The 21,904-nt window shown below is 38.5% G+C and overlaps 1 pseudogene; it reads right to left on the bottom strand.

Annotated features, from left to right (window-relative positions):
* Window positions 1-3,360: 3,360 nt before the first annotated feature.
* On the bottom strand, window positions 3,361-6,233 carry LOC100397466 (tetratricopeptide repeat protein 13 pseudogene; annotated as a pseudogene).
* Between the last annotated feature and the right edge of the window lie 15,671 nt (window positions 6,234-21,904).

The raw sequence follows: 21,904 nt of genomic DNA, 5'->3' as shown, positions 1-21,904 counted from the left end.
CGGTGTGGTGATTCCTCAAGGACCTAGAAATAGAAATTCCATTTGACACAACAATCCCAATACTGGGTATATACGCAAAGGATTATAAATCTCTATTATAAAGACACATGCACACATATTGCAGCACTGTTTACAATTGCAAAGACCTGAAATCAACCCAAATGCCCATCAGTGATAGACTGGACAAGGGAAATGTGGTATACGTACACCATGGAATACCATGCAGTCATGATGAGTTTATGTCCTTTGTAGGGAGATGGATGAATCTGGAAACTATAATTCTCGGCAAACTGACACAGGAGCAGAAAATCAAACATGATATATTCTCATTCATAGGTGGTTGTTGAACAATGAGAACACATGGACACAGGGAGGGGAGCATCACACACGGGTCTGTTTCTGGGGCTGGGGCAGGACAGCGGGGAGTGGGGAGGTTGTGGAGAAAGAACATGGGGATAAATGCCAGATATAGGTGATAGGGGGATAGAGGCAGCATACTGCCTTGCCATGTATGTACCTATGCAACAATCCTGCATGATCTACTCTAGAACCTAAAGTACAATAAATAAATAAAGTTTGTTTAAATGTCTGGCTGACATCTGAATAAAGGTTCACAGAGAGGATTCAAAACAACCAAACAACCTAGTTAAGCTTGAAAGAACTGAATTGGAATTTGAGTTACTGCCCATAAGGCAAAATGGCTGCTTACCTCCAACCAGGTTAATTGCTTGCTAAACAAAATATCACTCTTTGAAAGAATCTAACAGAAATTAATCTCTTTAAAATATAACCTAAGTAAAACCCAAGATAGAATACTGAATTATCCAAAATACAGAGAAATGTAAAAATGTAACCTATTTTTAAGAGAAAAGAAAATCAATGGGGACAGAACTTGAGATGGTCCAATCAATATGTATAAATCAATGTTATTTCTTCATATACACAACAAATATAGAATTTTAAAAAGAAATTATTTACTTTAAAATTATATTTAATAAATTAAGAAAATATATGCAACATCTCTATGTTGAGATAACCAGAACATTACTGAAAGTTTAAAAGACTTAAGTATAAAAGAGATATATCCTATTTATGTATTACAACACACAGTATTGCAAAGATATCAGGTTTCTCTATACATCTCAATCTAATCTATAGATATCTTCAATTGATATATAGATTAATCGAAATCAATTCTAAATAACAGTAGTTGTTACAACTCAGAAGCTAATTCTAGAATTGATGTCAAATCTGAATAACAAAATAGATTTAGCAACTGAAGAAGAAAAAGGAGGAGGAGGAAGAGGAAAAAAAGCAATCATGATGAAGCCTGAGCCCCTAATGCCAAAAATTATTATAAAGATATAAAAATGTAAAAGAAAAGAGAGAGAGTCCCAAGGAATCTGTGGCATGTCTAGAAACAAATCCAACACTTATACAGTCGCTTAATTTATGATAAAGTTTATAATGCAGAGGGGAAAAGGCAATGTTTCAATAAATGGTACTGGATCAATTGGATGTCTATATTTTTTAAAAGGAAAAACCACAGTTTTACATTATACATAAAAATTAACACCAAATGTTATGTAGATCTAATTGTGAAAAGTGTAACACTAAACCTTCAGGACAACAACAAATTTTCTTCTTGACATCAGGGCTAGGGAGAGATTTATTAAACAGTACACAAGAGTACAACTTCTAAAGGAAAATAGAAACTTGATCTACACTAAAATTAAAGCTTTCTGTTGATCAAATTACACAGTTGGGAAAGGGAAAGGACAAATATCTTGGCAGAAGAAGATATTAATAGTGCATATTATAATGTGACTCAAATTTAAGATATACAGATATTCAGTTCTACAAATCAATGAAAAAATAAAACAACCCCATACAGAAATGGGCAAGAACAGGTACTTGTTTTTATCAGACTAACTCGTCCTCACCTTCCAGTATTTCCTTCCAGTCCTTAGATCATCCAGCCAAACTTTTCTCCATTGCTCAGGAATCTGTAGATACTCTTTTTATTTATTTATTTATTTATTTATTTATTTATTTATTTATTTATTTTTATTGCATTTTAGGTTTTGGGGTACATGTGAAGAACATGCAAGATTGTTGCATAGGTACACACATGGCAGTGTGATTTGCTGCCTTCATTTCCTTCACCTATATCTGACATTTCTCTGCATGCTATCTCTACCCAACTCCCCACCCCCCACTGTCCCTCCCCTATTGTCCCCAACAGACCCCAGTGTGTAGCGCTCCTCTCCCTGTGTCCATGTGTTCTCATTGTTCAACACTCGCCTATGACTGAGAACATGCGGTATTTCATTTTCTTTTCTTGTGTCAGTTTGCTGAGAATGATGTTCTCCAGGTTTATCCATGTCCCTACAAAGGACACAACTCATTTTGATTGTTGCATAATATTTCATGGTGTATAATGTGCCACATTTTCCCTGTCCAGTCTATCATCGATGGGCATTTGGGTTGGTTCCAAGTCTTTGCTATTGTAAACAGTGCTGCAATGAACATTCGTGTGCATGTGTCCTTACAGTAGAATGATTTATAATCCTTCAGATATATACCCAGTAATGGGATTGCTGGGTCAAATGGAATTTCTATTTCTAGGTCCTTGAGGAATTGCCACACTGTCTTCCACAATGGTTGAACTAATTTACACTCCCACCAGCAGTGTAAAAGTGTTCCTATTTCACCACATCCTCTCCAGCATCTGTTGTCTCCAGATTTTTTAATGATCGCCATTCTAATTGGGGTGAGATGGTATCTCAATGTAGTTTTGATTTGCATTTCTCTAATGACCAGTGATGATGAACATTTTTTTATGTTTGTTGGCGTCATGTATGTCTTCTTTTGTAAAGTGTCTGTTCATATCCTTTCCCCGCTTTTGAATGGGCTTGTTTGATTTTTCTTGTAAATCTGTTTTAGTTCTTTGTAAATTCTAGATATCAGCCCTTTGTCAGATGGGTAAACTGCAAATTTTTTTTCCCATTCTGTTGGTTGCCGACTCACTCTAATAACTGTTTCTTTTGCCGTGCAGAAGCTGTGGAGTTTGATTAGGTCGCATTTGTCTATTTTGGCTTTTGTTGCCAATGCTTTTGATGTTTTGTTCATGAAGTCCTTGCCTACTCCTATGTCCTGAATGGTTTTGCCTAGATTTTTTTTCTTTCTTTTTTTTTAATAGAAATCACCCAAGTTTATTTTTTTTCAACAAAGAAAAAAAAACCACATTGTTTAATAATTCAATATTTGGGACATTGGCAAAAAAATTGTTCAATATAACTGCTTCTGGCTGTGAGCTCTGCAACACATACTGATGGCCCAGAAACCTTCTTCCAGGGTTCGAATAAAACAAAGGACTCACACATGAAGGTTACGTGAGTCAACAAAAGATGCTCTATTACAATGTGCATAGAAACTCCTTGAAAAATATCCAGATCTCTAAAGGAATACAAACCTATTTGGTGTTGTTCTTGTTCACTTCATTATTATTTTTTAGTTTTTGAAGAAAATGTTTTTTTACTGTTAAGGAAGGAGTTAAATGACTTTATAAATGGAAATCAACAGGCTGCTGGCTAACACATACACTTTCCCTCCAATTCAAGTAGCTTTTTTCCCCCAAAAGCCTCTTTCAGTATTTTTGTTATGGTTCAGAAAAGTAAAGAAAATGATTTCAGGTATTCAATTCCTATCAAAAACTGGTATCAAAAGTAATCGATGACCTAATTTCTTTATAATTCTATGTTTTAAAAAATAACTTAAGAAGCAAGAGTTCTGGCCATTTACTTGTATAAATTACCAGAGCAGAACTAGAGTTTCTTAAAACAGCATGGAGAAGAGTCCATGTTTAGCACCTCAATCATCGATCTTAACATTGGAAACGTTTCTGATACTGATGGAAGAGTCTTATAAGAAGGTAAAATACTTTTCAAGTTCATCCAGCTTTTGGCAATTTTGCTAAAGGCCTCTGAACCAGGGGCTGTCATAGCTTCAAAGTCGACTAACTTCCCTTTGGGAATTTTTTCTGCTACTTCTTTTCCACTTGCCATCATTGCTCCCACGATGACTGAGTGAGCAATTACACTGGATTCTCAAGAGAGTGGCATTAAATTATAAAAGTAATAAACTAAGGATAAGATTAAGTTGCATTAAGCATCTTAATCTAAGATTAAGATTAAGCATCAGCCTTCCCAAATTCTGATGAATAAATCAATACTTTTCCTTTTGCTGTCAAATTTTTATAAAGTGCATCTACTTCAGCATGATAAAATTGTGTTCTTTCTTCTGTGGTTTGAGTTTCCACAGAAAATAATATATTGCCAACTTTGTCTTTTGTAATCGTGATTGTGAATCCATCATACTCCTTCCCCTGATCTTTAAGGCTGGGAATTTTGTGTTCATGGTGAACCCATCCTTCATTTTAGTATTAAACTGCTTTATAATTGGAAGAAAGTCTTCTACTTTGTGTACCTTTTCCAGGGCTTATCGAACTTCCAGCAGTTTTTTAGGATTATTAGCTCCATGATAAACAAGAATTCTATCTTTAATAAAATGAAGTATTTTCTCAAAATATTCCAGGTATCTCATGTTGATCACCTGACCCCTGATTAAATTGATGTGGTTGTTAAAACCTCTGCTAAGACTTCATGCGACATTTGATCTAACCACAGCACAGGGCGATCTGGGTCAGCAATCCTTCTCCATTTAACTGCAATGTCAAACATGTCTCTCCACTGCAACGACCGTGTCTTTCCATTCATTCAAAATTTCGAGTTGGTCCATGTACGTTGCATGGCTTGCATGACCTCCAATGCAGCCAAACCCATAGCTCTGTGTATTCTCTTGCTTGGCAGGAAACCAGGTGTTTCATATTGCATCAGTGATCCCAAATCATCAGCCACACAGATCAGCTCCTGTACTTCAGGCTTATAACTCACAAAATTTTGATGTAACACATCTTTTATGTGGGGTTGCAACCCTGGCTGTTCTTCATAGTCTTCTATAAGGAAAGGGCAGATTTTTATTCCAATGGTCCTTAAAGCTTCCAGGCAGGTCCACTTCAATGTTATATTCTGTAAGTGGGGTATCAAGGTGTGCATGAAGATATCGAGAATATTCTCGAAGATACTTCACTTTAAGATACTCAGGGATAGCTTTCTGGCCTAGGAGAGGATCATTCAGCATAACTTTCATTTGTGCTTTTATCCCTTCATAAAACTGTCCCATGGCAACATGTCTGAGGCCTTTCATATACTGGCACACTTCATTATATGGCTCTAGTTGCAGACACTGCTTAAAGTTCTTCAGGGCTTCCTGTAAGCTGCCGTGGTGGTAGAGTATCATTCCCCAGAGCTGGAGGGTTTGCACATGATTTTGGTTGGGCAACAATGCCTTTTGAAAGCCCTCTGTGGCTGGTTCAAAATTGCCCAGTTCTCTATAGACCTGTCCTAGACTTTTATATGCATCAATACAATCAACTTTTCTGCTTCAAAGCTTCTTTGAAGGATTCAATAGCTTCCTTCAGAAGTCCTCTGTGAAAGACAGTTAAACCTTTGTATAGCATAGCTATAGGATGGTTTTTGTTCAGTTGTAAGGACTGCTGAAAGTCTTCATGGGCTGTTGCATAGTCCTCTGATATGAAGTACAGGGTTCTCCAATGTCTGTAACCCGTGCTGAGGGCTGCAGTTGAATAGCTTTAGTGAGGTCATTCACTGCTTCATTAATTCGTCCAGAGGGGACAAAATTTCTGGTCACTACTCAAATGCCTCTGGACGATCTGGTTCCAAGGTAATTACTCGGGTAAGTTCGAACAGAGCAAGCTCAGCATTCTTAATGTCATGTATTTCCTTCTTTCCATAGGCTATCCCTCGACCATAAATTGCATTAACCAGATCAGGCTCCTCCTGAAGCATTGTTGAAAAATGCTGTGTAGCTTCATCATAGAGACCACTGCCAATCAAGACATAAGCAATAGCTAACTCTTCATTTGTGCTGTCATTATCAGTGGCAAATGGGAATCTCTTTTGTTCTGCAATAGACTTGGCCTGGCTTAGGATCTCTTCAGTGTTGAGGGAAAGCAAGGAGTCACAGGGTGGTGAACCCTTGGGTTCACAGTCTGAGTCATGGAAGTTCAAAAAGGATGACTCGCCGCACTCGGCAGAGTAATGGTTCCCCCAGTCCCCGGACTCTTGCCTAGATTTTCTTCTAGGGTTTTTATGGTGTTAGGTCTTATGTTTAAGTCTTTAATCCATCTGGAGTTAATTTTAGTGTAAGGTGTCAGGAAGGCGGTCCAGTTTCTGCTTTCTGCACATAGCAAGCCAGTTTTCCCAACATCATTTTTTAAACTGGAAATTCTTTCCCCATTGCTTGTTTTTGTCAGGTTTACCAAAGATTCTATGGTTGTAGATACGTTGTGTTGCCTCCGATGCCTCTGTTCTGTTCCATTGGTCTATATCTCTGTTTTGATACCAGTACCATGCTGTTTTGATTACTGTAATCTTGTAGTATAGTTTGAAGTCTTGTACTGTGATGCCTCCCGCTGTGTTCTTTTAACTTAGAATTGACTTGGCTATGCAGGCTCTCTTTTGGTTCTGTATTAAGTTTAAGGTAGTTTTTTCTAGTTCTGTGAAGGTCATTGGTAGCTTGATGGGGATAGCATTGATTCTGTAAATTACTTTGGGCAGTATGGCCATTTTCACGACATTGATTCTTCCTAACAGTGAACATGGAATGTTTATCCAACTCTTTGTGTCCTCTCTTATTTCACTGAGCAGTGGTTTGTAGTTTTCCTTGAAGAGGTCCCTTACGTTTCTTGTGAGTTGTATTCCTAGGTATTTTATTCTTTTTGTAGCAATAATGAATGGCAGTTCGTTCTTGATATGGCTCTCTTTAAGCCTGTTATTGGTGTAGACGAATGCTTGTAATTTTTGCACATTGATATTGTATCCTGAGACTTTGCTGAAGTTGGTTATCAGTTTCAGGAGATTTTGGGCTAGGACAATGGGGTCTTCTAGATATACTATCATGACATCTACAAATAGAGACAATTTGGCTTCCACCTTTCCTATTTGAATACCCTTTATTTCTTTTTCTTGCCTGATTGCTCTGGCTAGAACTTCCAGTACTATATTGAATAGGAGTGGTGAAAGAGGGCATCCTTGTCTAGTGCTGGATTTCAAAGGGAATGCTTCCAGTTTTTGCCCATTCTGTATGATATTGGCTGTTGGTTTGTCATAAATAGCTTTTATTACTTTGAGATGCATTCCATCAATACCGAGTTTATTAAGGGTTTTTAGCATAAAGGGCTGTTGAATTTTGTCAAAGGCCTTCTCTGCATCAATTGAGATAATCATGTGGTTTTTGTTTTTGGTTCTGTTTATGTGGTTAATTAGGTTTATAGACTTGCTTATGTTGAACCAGTTTTGCATCCCCAGTATGAATCCTACTTGATCATGATGGATAAGTTTTTTTATGTGCTGTTGCAATTAGTTTGCCAGTATTTTATTGAATAATTTTGCATCTATGTTGATCATGAATATTGGCCTGAAGTTTCTTTTTCTTGTTGGGTCTCTGCTGGGTTTTGGTAACAGGATGATGTTGGTCTCATAAAATGATTTGGGAAGGATTCCCTCTTTTTGGATTATTTGGAATAGTTTCAGAAGGAATGGTACCAGCTCGTCTTTGTGTGTCTGGTAGAATTTGGCTGTGAACCCATCTGGACCTGGGCTTTTTTTTGTGGTAGGCTCTTAATTGCTGCCTTGACTTCTGCCCTTGTTATTGGTCTATTCATAGTTTCAGCTTCCTCCTGGTTTAGGCTTGGGAGGACACAGGTGTACAGGAATTTATCCATTTCTTCCAGGTTTACTAGTTTACGTGCATAGAGTTGTTTGTAATATTCTCTGGTGATGGTTTGAATTTCTGTGGAATCTGTGGTGATTTCCCCTTTATCATTTTTTACTGCATCTATTTGGTTGTTCTCTCTTTTCTTTTTAATCAATCTGGCTAGCGGTCTGTCTATTTTGCTGATCTTTTAAAAAAACCAGCTCTTGGATTTATTGATTTTTTTGAAGGGTTTTTTGTGTTTCTATCTCTTTCAGTTCTGCTCTGATCTTAGTTATTTCTTGTCTTCTGCTAGGTTTTGAGTTTATTTCATCTTGTTCATCTAGCTCTTTCAATTTTGATGATAGGGTGTCAATTTTGGATCTCTCCACTCTTCTCATGTGGGCACTTATTGCTATATATTTTCCTCTGGAGACTGCTTTAAATGTGTCCCAGAGATTCTGGTATGTTGTGTCTTCGTTTTCATTGGTTTTGAAGAACTTCTTTATTTTGGCCTTCATTTCAGTGTTTATTCAATCAACATTCAAGAGCCAGTTGTTCAGTTTCCATGAAGCTGTGCGGTTCTGGGTCTGTTTCTGAATTCTGAGTTCTAACTTGATTGCACTATAGTCTGAGAGACTGTTTGTTATGATTTTCATTGTTTTGCATTTGCTGAGGAGTGCTTTACTTCCAATTATGTGGTCAATTTTAGAGTAGGTGTGATGTGGTGCTGAGAAGAATGTATGTTCTGTGGATTTGGGGTGGAGAGTTCTGTAAATGTCTCTCAGGTTTGCTTGTTTCAGGTCTGAGTTCAAGCCCTGGATATCATTGTTAATTTTCTGTCTGGTTGATCTGTCTAATAGTGACAGTGGAGTGTTAAAGTCTCCCACTATTATTGTGTGGGAGTCTAAGTCTCTTTATAAGTCATTAAGAACTTGCCTTATATATCTGGGTGCTTCTGTATTGGGTCCATGTATATTTAGGATCATTAGCTCTTCTTGTTGTATCGATCCTTTTACCATCATGTAATGACCTTCTTTGTCTCTTTTGATCTTTGTTGCTTTAAAGTCTATTTTATCAGAGATGAGAATTGCGACTCCTGCTTCTTTTTGCTCTCCATTTGCTTGGTAAATCTTTCGCCATTCCTTTATTTTGAGCCTTTGTGTATCCTTGCATGTGAGATGGGTTTCCTGGATGGGTTTTTGTTTTTTATTCAATTTGCCGGTCTGTGTCTTTTGATTGGTGCATTTAGCCCATTTACATTTAGGGTTAGTATTGTTATGTGTGCATTTGATACTGCCATTTTGATGCTAGCTGGATATTTTGCCCTTTAGTTGATGCAGATTCTTCATTTTGTTGATGCTTTTTAGCATTTGGTATGTTTTTGGAATGGCTGGTGCTGGTTGTTCCTTTCTATGTGTAGTGCCTCTTTCAGGAGCTCTTGTAGAGCAGGCCTGGTGGTGACAAAATCTCTGAGTACTTGCTTTTTTGCAAAGGATTTTATTTTTCTTTCACTTATGAAGCTCAGTTTGGCTGGATATGAAATTCTGGGTTGAATGTTTTTTTCTTTAAGGATGTTGAATATTGGCCCCCTACTCTCTTCTGGCTTGTAGAGTTTCTGCTGAGAGATCTGCTGTGAGTCTGATGGGCTTCCCTTTGTGGGTGACCCGATCTTTCTCTCTGGCTGCCCTTAGCATTTTCTCTTTCATTTCAACCATGGTGAATCTGACGATTATGTGCCTTGGGGTTGCTCTTCTTGCAGAATATCTTTGTCGTGTTCTCTGTATTTCCTGGACTTGAGTATTGGCCTGCCTTGCTAGTTTGGGAAATTTTTTCTGGATAATATCCTAAAGAGTATTTTCAAGCTTTTATCCATTCTCTTTGTCACAGTCAGGTATACCTATCAAACGTAGGTTAGGTCTCTTCACATAGTTCCACATCTCTTGGAGACTTTGTTCATTTCTTTTTGCACTTTTTTCTCTAATCTTGGTTTTTCATTTTATTATATTGAGTTGATCTTTGACTTCCAATATTCTTTCTTCTGCTTTGTCAATTTGGCTGTTGAAACTTGTGCATGCTTCACAAAGTTTTCATGTGTTTTTTAGCTCCTTCAGTTCATTCATATTCCTCTCTAAGTTGTCCGTTCTTGCTATCATTTCCTCCAATCTTTTTTCAAATCTTTTTAAGGTTCTTAGTTTCTTTGCATTGATTTAGAACATGTTTTTTTTTTTAGCTCACATAAGTTTCTCATTGTCCACCTTCTGAAGTCTGATTCCATCATGTTGTCACATTCATTCTCCATCCAGCTTTGTTCCCTTGCTGGTGAGGAGTTTTGGTCCTTTGTAGGAGGTGAGTTGATTTGGTTTCAGGTGTTTTCCTCCTTTTTGCACTGGTTTCTTCCCATCTTTGTGGATTTATCCGCCTGTCATTTGAGTAGTTGCTGACTTTTCGATTGGGTCTCTGAGTGGATGCCCAGATTGTTGATGATGAAGTATTTCTGTTACTTAGTTTTTCTTCCAACAGTCTAGCCCCTCTGCTGTACAACTGCTGAGGTTTACTCCAAGCCCTGCTTCTCTGGGGTACACCTGTAGCAGCTGCATAATAATAAGGGATGCTACCAGATTCTTCTTCTGCTATCTTTGTCTCAGAATGATGCCCACCAAATGTCAGTCTGATCAGTCCTTTTTGAGGTGACTCTGTATGTACAGGGGTTAGGGAGCTGCTTGAGGAGATGGTCTGTACTTTATAGGAGCTCAAGTGCTGAGCTGTGAGCTCCATTGTTTATTCAGGGCTATTAGGCAGGTGCATTTAAGTCTGCTTCAGCAGAATTTATAAAACCCCTTTCTTACCTCAGATGCTCTGTCTTGGGGAGTTAGTGCTTTCTTTATGAGTATATTTTGCACTATTTGCCTTCTGAGACTTCGCCCTGCTACCATGGGGTCCGCCCTGTTGCTGTGGGTTCTTCCCTGCTGCTGTGGGCTCTGCCCTGCTGCCGTGGGCTCTACCCTGCTGCCATGGGCTCCGCCGTACTGTCGTGGGTTCCACCCTGTTTCCGTGGGCTCTGTCCTTTTGCCATGGGCTCTGCCCTGCTGTCGGGGGCTCTGCCCTGTTGGTGGAGTCTCTCTGTTTTGGTGGGTTGTCTCGGCAACGGCAGGTTGCATCAGCAGTGGGAGTGAACCTCAGTAGGGGCAGAATGCCTCCGTAATGGCAGACGCCCCTCCCCCACCGAGCAGCACCATCCTGGATTCAGCTTTTCCCACAGTGAAACTCTCAACCCTGAGCATTTTGAATCGCCATTTTGTTTGTCCCTGTGGGGGTAAGACCCGCTGAGCCTGATTACCTGGCTCCCTGTCTCAGAGCACTTTTTCTTATTTATTTTTTTTAAATTGAACAGTTGACTCTCTCCCAGGTGTTTCAGTTGCCTGCTGATAGATCACCAGGATCTGTGTGATTTCCCGTGCAGTGACCCACTGCGCCAGCTCAAACATCGCTTCCCAGGAATCTGCTGTTCTGGCTCGCTGTCCAAGTCCCGTTTAATCAGATGGATATGCTAATCTGCCCTCCCAAATCTCAGATGGCCGGTTTAACAGGGCACCCAGACCAGTGAGTTTTGTGTGGAGTGCTGCTGCGCCGCGGCACCTGCCAAAATGGCCGCACCAGCAGAGACAACTGCACTGGCATCCCGTGTCTCTCCTACACCTGGGAATTTTCCCGTTCTGTGGGCAACAAAAATCCTTCTGGAAATGCGGCTTGGACTCACCCTCTGTGCCTTCACTGAGAGCTGAAATCCTGAGTTGCTCCTACTGCACCATCTTCTTTTGCACCATGTGGTAGGCTCTTAATTGCTGCCTCAATTTCCTATCTTGTTATTGGTCTATTTATGATTTTGACTTCTTTCTGGTTTAGGCTTCAGAGGATGCAAGTGTCCAGGAATTTATCCATTTCTTCCAGGTTTACTAGTTTATGTGCATAGAGTTGTTTGTAATATTCTCTGATAATGGTTTGAATTTCTGTGGGATCTGTGGTTATTTCCCCTTTATCATTTTTTATTGGATCTATTTGGTTATTTTCTCTTTTTCTTTTAATTATTCTGGCTAGAATTCTATTTTATTAATCTTTTTGAAAAACCAGCTCCTGGATTTATTAATATTTTGAAGTGTTTTTTATGTCTCTATCTCCATCAGTTCAGCTCTGATCTTAGTTATTTCTTGTCTTCTGCTAGGTTTTGAGTTATTCTGATCTTGCTCCTCTAGCTCTTTTAATTTGGACAATAAGGTGTCAATTTTGAATCTCTCCACTCTTCTCATGTGGGCACTTATTCCTATATATTTTTCTCTAGAGACTACTTTAAATGTGTCCCAGAGATTCTGGTATGGTTTGTCTCCATTCTCGTTTGTTTTGAAGAACTTCTTTATTTCTGCCTTCATTTCATGGTTTATCCAATCAACATTCAAGAGCCAGTTGTTCAGTTTCCATGAAGCTGTGTGGTTCTGAGTTAGTTTCTGAATCCTGAGTTCTAACTCGATTGCACTGTGGTCTGAAAGAGTGTTTGATATAATTTCCATTCTTTTGCATTTGCTGAGGAGTGCTTTACTTCCAATTATGTGGTCAATTTTAGAGTAGGTGTGATGTGATGCTGAGAAGAATCTATATTCTGTGGCTTTGGGGTGGAGAGTTCTGTAAATGTCTATCAGGTTTGCTTGTTCCAGGTCTGAGTTCAGGTCCTGAATATCCTTGTTAATTTTCTGTTTGGTTGATCTGTCTATTATTGACAGTGAAGTGTTAAAGTCTCCCACTATTATTGTGTGGGAGTCTAAGTCTCTTTGTAAGTCATTAAGAACTTGCATTATGTATCTGGGTGCTCCTGTATTGGGTTCATACATATTTTGGATTGTTAGCTTTTCTTGTTGTATTTATCCTTTTACCATTATGTAATGTCCTTCTTTGTCTGTTTTGATCTTTGTTGCTTTAAAGTCTATTTTAACAGAGATGAGAATTGCAACTCTTGCTTTTTTTTTTTTTCTCTCCATTTGCTTGGTAAATCTTCCTCCATTTCTTTATTTTGAGCCTTTGTGTATCCTTGCATGTGAGATGGGTTTCCTGGATACAGCACACTGATGGGTTTTGGCTTTTTATCCAATTTGCCAGTCTGTGTTATTTGATTGGTGCATTTAGCCCATTTACATTTAGGGTTAATATTGTTATGTGTGAATTTGATCCTGCCATTTTGATGCTAACTGGCTGTTTTGCCAATTAGTTGATGCTGATTCTTCATTTAGTTGATGGTCTTTAGCATTTGGTATGTTTTTGGAATGCCTGGTAATGGTTGTTTCTTTCTATGGATTTTGTCCTTCATTTCAACCCTGGTGAATCTGATGATTATGTGCCTTGGAGTTGCTCTTCTTGCAGAATATCTTTGTGGTATTCTCTTTATTTCCTAGACTTGAATATTGGCCTGCCTTGCTAGTTTGAGGAAATTTTCCTGGATAATATCCTGAAGAGTATTTTCAAGCATGGATTCATTCTTTTTGTCACATTCAGGAACACCTATCAAATATAGATTAGGTCTGTTCACATAGACTTTCTTTATTTCTTTTTGTGCTTTTTTCTCTAATTCTGTCTTCTCATTTTATTTCATTGAGTTGATCTTCCACCTCTGATATCTTTTCTTCTGCTTGGTCAATTCAGCTGTTGAGACTTGTGCATGCTTCGCAAAGTTCTTGTGCTGTGTTTTTCAGCTCCATCCATTCACTCATATTCCTCTCTAAATTATCCATACTTGTTATCATTTCCTCAAACTTTTCTCAAGGTTCTTAGTTTCTTTGAATTGAGTTATAACATGTTTTTTTTAGCTCACAGAAGTTTCTCATTGCCCACCTTCTGAATTCTGATTTTGTCGTTTCATCACACTCATTCTCCATTCAGCTTTGTTCCCTTGCAGTTGAGGAGTCGTGATCCCTTGTAGGAGAAGAGGTGTTCTGGTTTTGGGTGTTTTTCTCCTTTTAGCACTGGTTTCTTCCCATCTTTGTGGATTTATCCACCTGTCATCTGAGTAGTTGGTGATTTTCAGATTGGATCTGTGAGTGGACGTCTAGGTTGTTGATGGTGAAGTTATTACTGTTTCTTAGTTTTTCTTGTAACAGTCTGGCCCCTCAGCTGTAGGACTGCTGATGTCCACTCCAGGGCCTGCTTGCCTAGGGATCACCTGCAGCAGCTGCAGAACAGTAAGGGTTGCTACCAGTTTCTTCTTCTGCTATCTTTGTCCCAGAATGTTACCTGCCATATGTCAGTCTGATCAGTTTTTTGTGAGGTGACTCTTTGAATATAGGGGGATCAGGGAGCTGCTTGAGGAGACAGTCTGTTCTTTATAGGAGCTCAAGAGTTGAGCTGTGAGCTCCGTTGTTCTTTCAGAGCTGCCAGGTGGGTACATTTAAGTCTGCTGCAGCAGAACTCATAAACCACCTTTTTTACCCCAGGTGCTCTGTCCTGGGGATTTAGGGCTGTATTTATGAGTGTCTGTCATGCTGCTGGGTTTTTTTTCCAGCTTCTCTGCACAGCAATAGGGCAGCCTAGTCACTGTCTGCCTGCAGAGGCTTTACTTAGTTCCACCCTGCTGCCATTGAGCTTCCCTGTAGTTCTGTTTATATGGGTGTGGTTAGAACTGCCTCAGCAATGGTGATCCTCCTCTATAATGGCAGACTCTCTCTGTTATGGCGGGTTGCCTCAGCAATGGCAAGCTGCCTCAGCAATGGCAGACTACCTTTGTATGGGTGGAGTGCCTCAGTAATGGTGGACACTTCTCCCCCACAGAGCTGCACCCTCCTGGGTTCAGCTGTGCTTGCCTTGAAACTCTCAACCCTGAGCATTTCCAATTGGTGTTTTTTTCATTTGTTTTTGTGAGGGTGGGACCCGCCAAGCCTGATCACCTGGCTCCCTGCCTTGGAGCCTTTTTTTTTTTTTCTATAAGTTTAACTGTTGACTCTCTCCTAGGTGTTCTAGTCGCCTGCTGAAAGGGCACCAGAATCCGTGTGATTTTCTGTGCAGTGACCCACTGCACCAGCTGAAACAACAGCGCTGTCCAAAAATCTCCTGGCCAGCTTAAAAGGGCAACCAGACCAGTATATTTTGTACAGAGAGCCACCGCACTGCAGAGCCAGCAAAACAGCCACACTGGCTAAAACAGCCACACTGGTGACACATAGGGCTCCTCTGCCTAGGAATCTCCTGGTCTGTGGGCAATAAAGATCCTTCTGGAAAAGCAGCATCCACTCACCCTCTGTGTTTTCACTGGGAGCTGCAATCCTGAGCTGCTCCTAACAGGGCCATCTTGGATCTTCTTCAGGAATGGTAGATATTCTTATCTGAAGCTTCTCCTCTTTACCTGTACACTGTGTAATAAGTGAAACCTAAGGTCTACTTACTGGAAAATCCCCCATCATGCATACACTAACACACACACACATTTGCTTTGAGTGCTACCAGTTAGTGGGGCAGTAGTGCAGCTACAGTCCACATTGGACCAATATCAACATAAAAGTTAACCCAGTTTTAAAAATTTTTTACTTTAAGTTCTGAGATACATGTGCAGACATGCAGGTTTGTTACATAGGTATATGTGTGCTAGGGTGGTTTGCTGCACCTATTGACCTGTCCTCTAAGTTCCCTCCCCTCACCCTTCACCCCCACCCCCAAGGTGCTGGTGTGTGTTGTTCTCCTCCTTGTTTCCATGTGTTCTCATTGTTCAACATCCACTTATGAAAATATGAGGTGTTTGATTTTCTGTTCCTGTGTTAGTTTGCTGAGAATGAAGTCTTCTAGCTTCATCCATGTCCCTGCAAAGGGCATGATCTCATTCCTTTCTATGGCTGATAGTATTCTATGATATATATGTACCATATTTTCTTTAGTCTATCATTCATGGGCATTTGGGTTGGTTCCATGTCTTTGCTGTTGTAAATAGTGTTGCCATAAATATACATATGCATGTGTCTTTATAGTAGAATAACATATCCTTTTGGGTATATACCCAGTAATGGGATTGCTGGGTCAAATGGCATTTCTGGTTCTATATCCTTGAGGAATTGCCATACTGTCTTTCACAATGTTTGAACTAATTTACATTTTCACCAACAATGTAAAAGCATTCCTATTTCTCCACAGCCTCACCAGTATCTACTGTTCCTTGACTTTTTAATAATTACCATTCTGAATGGTGTGAGGTATTTTCTCATTGTGGTTTTGATTTCCATTTCTCTCATGATAAGTAATGTTGAACTTTTTTTCATATTTTTTGGCTGCATGTATGTCTTCTTTTGAGAAATGTCTCTTCATATTCTTTGTTCTTTTTGATTGGGTTGGTTTCTCTTTGTAAATTTTTTAAAATTCCTTGTAAATTCTGAATATCAGATCTTTTCAGATAGGTAAATTATAAAATTTTTCTCCCACTCTGTAGGTCATCCCTTCACGCCATGATAGTTTCTTTTGCTGTGCAGAAGCTCTTTAGTTTAATTAAATCCAATTTGCCAATTTGGGCTGGGTTTTTTTTTTCAATTGCTTTTAGTGTTTGTTTTGTTTTTTTGTTGTTGTTGTTTGTTTTTTGTTTGGCTTGGTTTGTTTGAGACAAAGTCTCACTCTGTTGCTCATACTGGAGTGCAATTGCACAATGTTGGCTCGCTATGACCTCTGACTTCCGGGTTAAAGCAATTCTCCTGCCTTAGCCTTCCAAGTAGCTGGGATTATAGCTATGTGCCAACATGCCTGGCTAATTTTTTATTTTTAGTAGAGATGGGGTTTCACCATATTAGCCAGGATTATCTTGATCTCCTAACTTCATGATCCTCCCAACTAGGCCTCCCTAAGTGCTGGGATTGCAGGCATGAGCCACGAGTCACGGCACCTGGCCACTTTCAGTGTTTTTGTCACAAAATTTTTATCCTTATCTACATCCTGAATGGTATTGCCTAGGTTTTCTTCTAGTATTTTTATGGTTTGGAGTTTAGATTTAACTCTTCAATCCATATTGAGTTAATTTTTATGTAAGGTGTAAGGAACAGGGTCCAGTTTCAGTTTTCTGCATATTGCTATCCAGTTTTCCCAACACCATATATTGAATGGAAAAATTCTTTCCCCATTGCTTGTTTTTGTCAGGTTTGTCAAAGATCTGCTGATTGTATATGTGTGGTGTTATTTCTGAGGTCTCTGTTCTGATCCATTGGTCTATATTTCTGTTTTGATTCCAGTATCATGCTATTTTGGTTACTGTAGCCTTGTAGTATAGTTTGAAGTTAGGTAGCTTAATGCCTCCAGCTTTGTTCTTTTTGTTTAGGATTTTCTTGGCTATATGGGGTCATCTTTGATTCTAAATGTTGTTTTTTCTGATTCAGTGAAGAATGTCAATGGTAGTTTGACTGGAATAGCATTGAATCTATAAATTATTTTGAACAGTATGGCCATTTTTATAATAATAATTCTTCCTCTCCATGAGGATGCAATGTTTTTCCATTTGTTTATGTCCTTTCTTATTTCCTTGAGCAGTGGTTTATAGTTCTCCTTGAAGAGTCCTTCACAGCTCTTGTTAACTGTATTCCTAGGTATTTTATTCTCTTTGTGGCAATTGCGAATGGGAGTTCGTTTGTGATTTTGCTCTCTGCTTGTTTGTTAGTGTATAGGAAAGCCTGTGAGTTTTACAAATCAATTTTTATCCTGAGACTTTGCTGAAATTGCTTATCAGCTTAAGATGTTTTGGGTTGGGAAGATGGGATTTTCTAAATATAGAATCATATCATCTGCAAATGGAACAATTTGACTTCCTCTTTCTATTTGGATACACTTTATTTCTTTCTCCTGCCTGATTGCAGTATGTTGAATAGGAATGGTGAGAAAGGATATTCTTGTCTTGTGCTGGTTTTCAAAGAAAATTCTTTCAGCTTTTGCCCACTCAATATAATATTGGCTTTGGGTTTGTCAAAAATAGCTCATTTTGTTTTGAGATATATTCCATCAATTCCCAGTTTTTTTTAACATGAAGGATGTTGAATTTTATAAAAGGTTTTTTTCTGCATCTATTGAGATAATCATGTGGTTTTTGTCTTTGGTTCTGTTTATGTGATGTACCATGTTTATTGATTTGTGTATGTAAAGCCAGCCTTGTATCCCCAGGATGAAGCTGACTTAGTCATAGTGGATAAGATTTTGAATGTGCTGCTAAATTTACTTGTTGCAGGTCTGAGATCAAATCATAAATGACCCTGTTAATTTTCTATCTCATTGATCCATCAAATATTAACAGTGTGGTGTCAAAGTCTTTCACTATTATTGTGCGGGAATTCAAGTCTCTTTATAAGTCATTGAGAACCTGTCTTATGTATCTGGGAGTTCCTATATTGGGTGCATATATATTTATGATCATTGACTTCTATTGTTGTATTGAACCTTTTGCCATTATATAATGTCCTTCTTTGTTTCTTTTAGTCTTTTTTACTATTTCATCAGAGACGAAAGTTACAACTCCTGGGTTTTTTTTCCCCCTCTCCGTTTGATTGGTAAGTTTTCTACCAAAGCTTTGTTTTGAGTCTTTGTGTGTCCTTGCTTATGAAATGGATCTGGATACAGCGTACCAATGGGTTCTGACTTTTTATTCAATTTTCCTTTCTGTGTCTTTGATTGGGGTATTTAATCCATTTAAATTTAGGAATAATACTGATATTTGTGAGTTTAATATTGTCATTTAATGCTAGCTGGCTATTTTTCCCATTAGTTGATATAGATTCTTCATTATGGAGATACTCTTTACCTTTTGGTAAGTTTTTGGGATGACTGATACTGGTTGTTCCTTTCTGTGTGTAATGCTTCTGTCAGAAGCTCTTGTAAAGCAGGCCTGGTGGTGGTGAAATCTCTGAGTGCTTGCTTGTTCGTAAAAACTTTTATTTTTCCTTCATTTATAAAGCTCAGTTTGGCTGGATATGAGATTCTGGGTTGAAAATTCTTTTCTTTGAGGATATTGAATATTGACCCCCACTATCTTCTAGTTTGTAGGGTTTCTGCTGAGAAATCTGCTGTGAGTCTGATCTGTTTCCCTTTATGGGTAACCCGACCTCTCTGTCTAGCTGCCCTTATATTTTTTCCCTTATTTCAATGTTGGTGAATCTAATGATTATGTGTCTTGGAGTTGCTCTACTTGAGGAATATCTTTGTGGTGTTCTCTGTGTTACCTGGAATTGAATATTGTCCTGCCTTACTAGGTTAGGAAAATTTTCCTGAATAATATACTGAAGAATATTTTCCAGCTTGGATTCATTTTCTTCATAAGATTCAGGTACACCTATAAAACATAAATTATGTCTTTTCACATTGTCCCATATTTCTTGGAGACTTCGCTCATTTCTTTTTACTCTTTCTTCTCTAATCTTGCCTTCTTGTTTTATTTCATTAAGTTGGTCTTCAACGTCTGATATCCTTTCTTCTGCTTGATCAATTCGACTGTTAAAACCTGTGAATACTTCACAGCATTCACAGAGTTCTCACATTGTATTCTTCAGTTCCATTAATTCACTTATATTCCTCTCTAAATTGTCTATTTTCATTAGAATTTTGTCAAACCTTTTTTCAAAGTTCTTAGTTTCTTTGCATTGGGTTAGAACATGTTATTTAACTCACAGAAGTTTCTTATTATCTACCTTCTGAAGCTTAATTCTGTTAATGGAATGCATTCATTCTCCATCAGGCCTTGTTCCATTGCTGATGAGGAACTGTAATCCCCTGTAGAGGGAGAGGCATTCTGATTTTGGGTATTCTCAGCTTTTTTGGCTGGATTCTTCCCATCATTATAAATGTATCCATCTGTCACCTTTGTAATTACCAACTTTCTAATTAAGTCTCTGAGAGGATGTCCAACTTGTTGATTCCTAGTGCCAGAATCTGAGCAACCCACTGTGCTGGTTAAAACAGTGGTGTTAAGATTGATGGTGCTTTTCTGCCCGGGAATCTCCAGTCTGGCTTTCTTCTTGAGTCCGTCCTTCAATCAGCTGAATAGGCGACTCTGCCTTCCTGGAGCTCAAAACGTCAACAAAAATGGGACCCAGTCCCGTTTACTCTGCACAAGAACTGCTGCACTGAGGCGCCAGCAAAACCACCATGCCATCCACAATAGTCACGCTGGTGACCTGTGGGGATCTTCCACTGGGAATCTCCTGGTCCATGAGCAACAAAAATTCGTCAATCAAAAGTGTGGTGTCCTCTCATTCTCTATGCTTTCACTGGGAGCTACAATCCTGAGCTGCTAGTAATCAGCCATCTTGGATCTCTCTGATCCAAGTTTCTTTTTTAAAAATTTTAATTATTTATTTTTATTATACTTTAAGTACATTTGCAGAATGTGCAGGTTTGTTACATAGGTATATATGTGCCATGGCGATTAGCCGCATTCATTACGCCATCATCTAAATTAGGTATTTTTCTTAATGCTATCCCTCCCCAATCCTTCCACCAGCTGCTATTCCTCCCCTAGCCCCCCACCCCTTGACAGGCCCCAGTGTGTGATATACGCCTCCCTGAGTCCATGTGTTCCCATTGTTCAACACCCACTTATGAGAGAGAACATGCAGTGTTTGGTTTCATGTTAGTTTTGAATTCCCTTTGGATTTTCTATATTTTAGCAAACCTTATAAAAAGCAGGAAGGGAAAAAAAGAACTATATTAATAACGTCAAATTCATCTATGAAGTTGACTTCTGGTATCAGTTTTCTGAGAATGATGGTTTCCAGCTTTATCCAAGTCCCTGCAAAAGACATAAATTCATCCTTTCTTATGGCTCTATAGTATTCCATGGTGTAAATGTGCCATATTTTCTTTTTCCAGTCTAAGACTGATGGGCATTTGGGTTGGTTCCAAGTATTTACTACTGTGAATAGTGCTCCAGTAAACATAAGTGTGTATATGTCTTTATAATAGAATGATTTATAATTCTTTGGGTATATACCCAGTAATGGGATTGCTGGGTCAAATGGTATTTCTATTTCTAGATCCTTGAGGAATCACCACACTGTCTTCCACAGAGTTTCAACTAATTTACACTCCCTTCAGCAGTGTAAAAGTGTTCCTATTTCTCCACATCTTTTCCAGCATCTGTTGTCTCCTTATTTTTTTAATGACTGCCATTCTTACTGGCATGACATAGTATCTCATTTTGGTTTTAATTTGCATTTCTCTAATGATCAGTGATGATTATCTTCCTTTCATATGTTTGTTGGCTGCATAAATGTCTTCTTTGGAGAAGTGTCTGTTTATATCCTTCACCCACTTTTTGATGGGGTTGTTTGGTTTTTTCTTGTAAATTTGTTTAAGTTCTTTGTAGATTCTGGATATTAGCCATTTGTCAGATGGGTAGATTGCAAAAATTTTGTCCCATTCTATTGGTTTCCAGTTCACTCTAATGATAGTTTCTTTTCCTATGCAGAAGCTCTTAAGTTTAATTAGATCTCATTTGTCTATTTTGGCTTTTGTTGCCATTGCTTTTGGTGTTTTAGTCATGAAGTCCTTGTCCATGCCTATGCCTATGTTTTCTTCTAGGCTTTTTATGGTGCTAGGTCTTATGTTTAAATCTTTAATCCATTTGGAGTTAAATTTTGTATAAGGTGTATGAAAGGGATCCAGTTTCAGCTTTCTGCATATGGCTAGCCAGTTTTCCCAACAACATTTATTAAATAGCGATTCCTTCCTCATTGTTTGTTTTTTTCTGATTTGTCAAAGATCAGATGGTTGTAAATGTGTGGCATTATTTCTGAGGCCTCTCTTCCGTTTCACTGGTCTATGTCTCTGTTTTGATACCAGTACCATGTTGTTTTGATTACTGTAGACTTTTAGTATGGTTTAATGGTTTGAAGTCAAATATTGTAATACCTCCAGCTTTGTTTTGTTTTGTTTTGCTTAGGATCATTTTGGCTATGCAGGCTTTCTTTTGATTCCATATGAAGTTTAAGTTGGTTTTTTCCAATTCCGTGAAGAAAGTCAATGGTAGCTTGATAGAGGATAGCACTGAATCTATAAATTTATTTGGGCAGTATGGCCATTT

This window comes from Callithrix jacchus, chromosome 2, assembly GCF_049354715.1.
Source record: "Callithrix jacchus isolate 240 chromosome 2, calJac240_pri, whole genome shotgun sequence".
NCBI classification, from domain to species: domain Eukaryota; kingdom Metazoa; phylum Chordata; class Mammalia; order Primates; family Cebidae; genus Callithrix; species Callithrix jacchus.
This window is presented reverse-complemented; position numbering and strand designations above follow the sequence as displayed.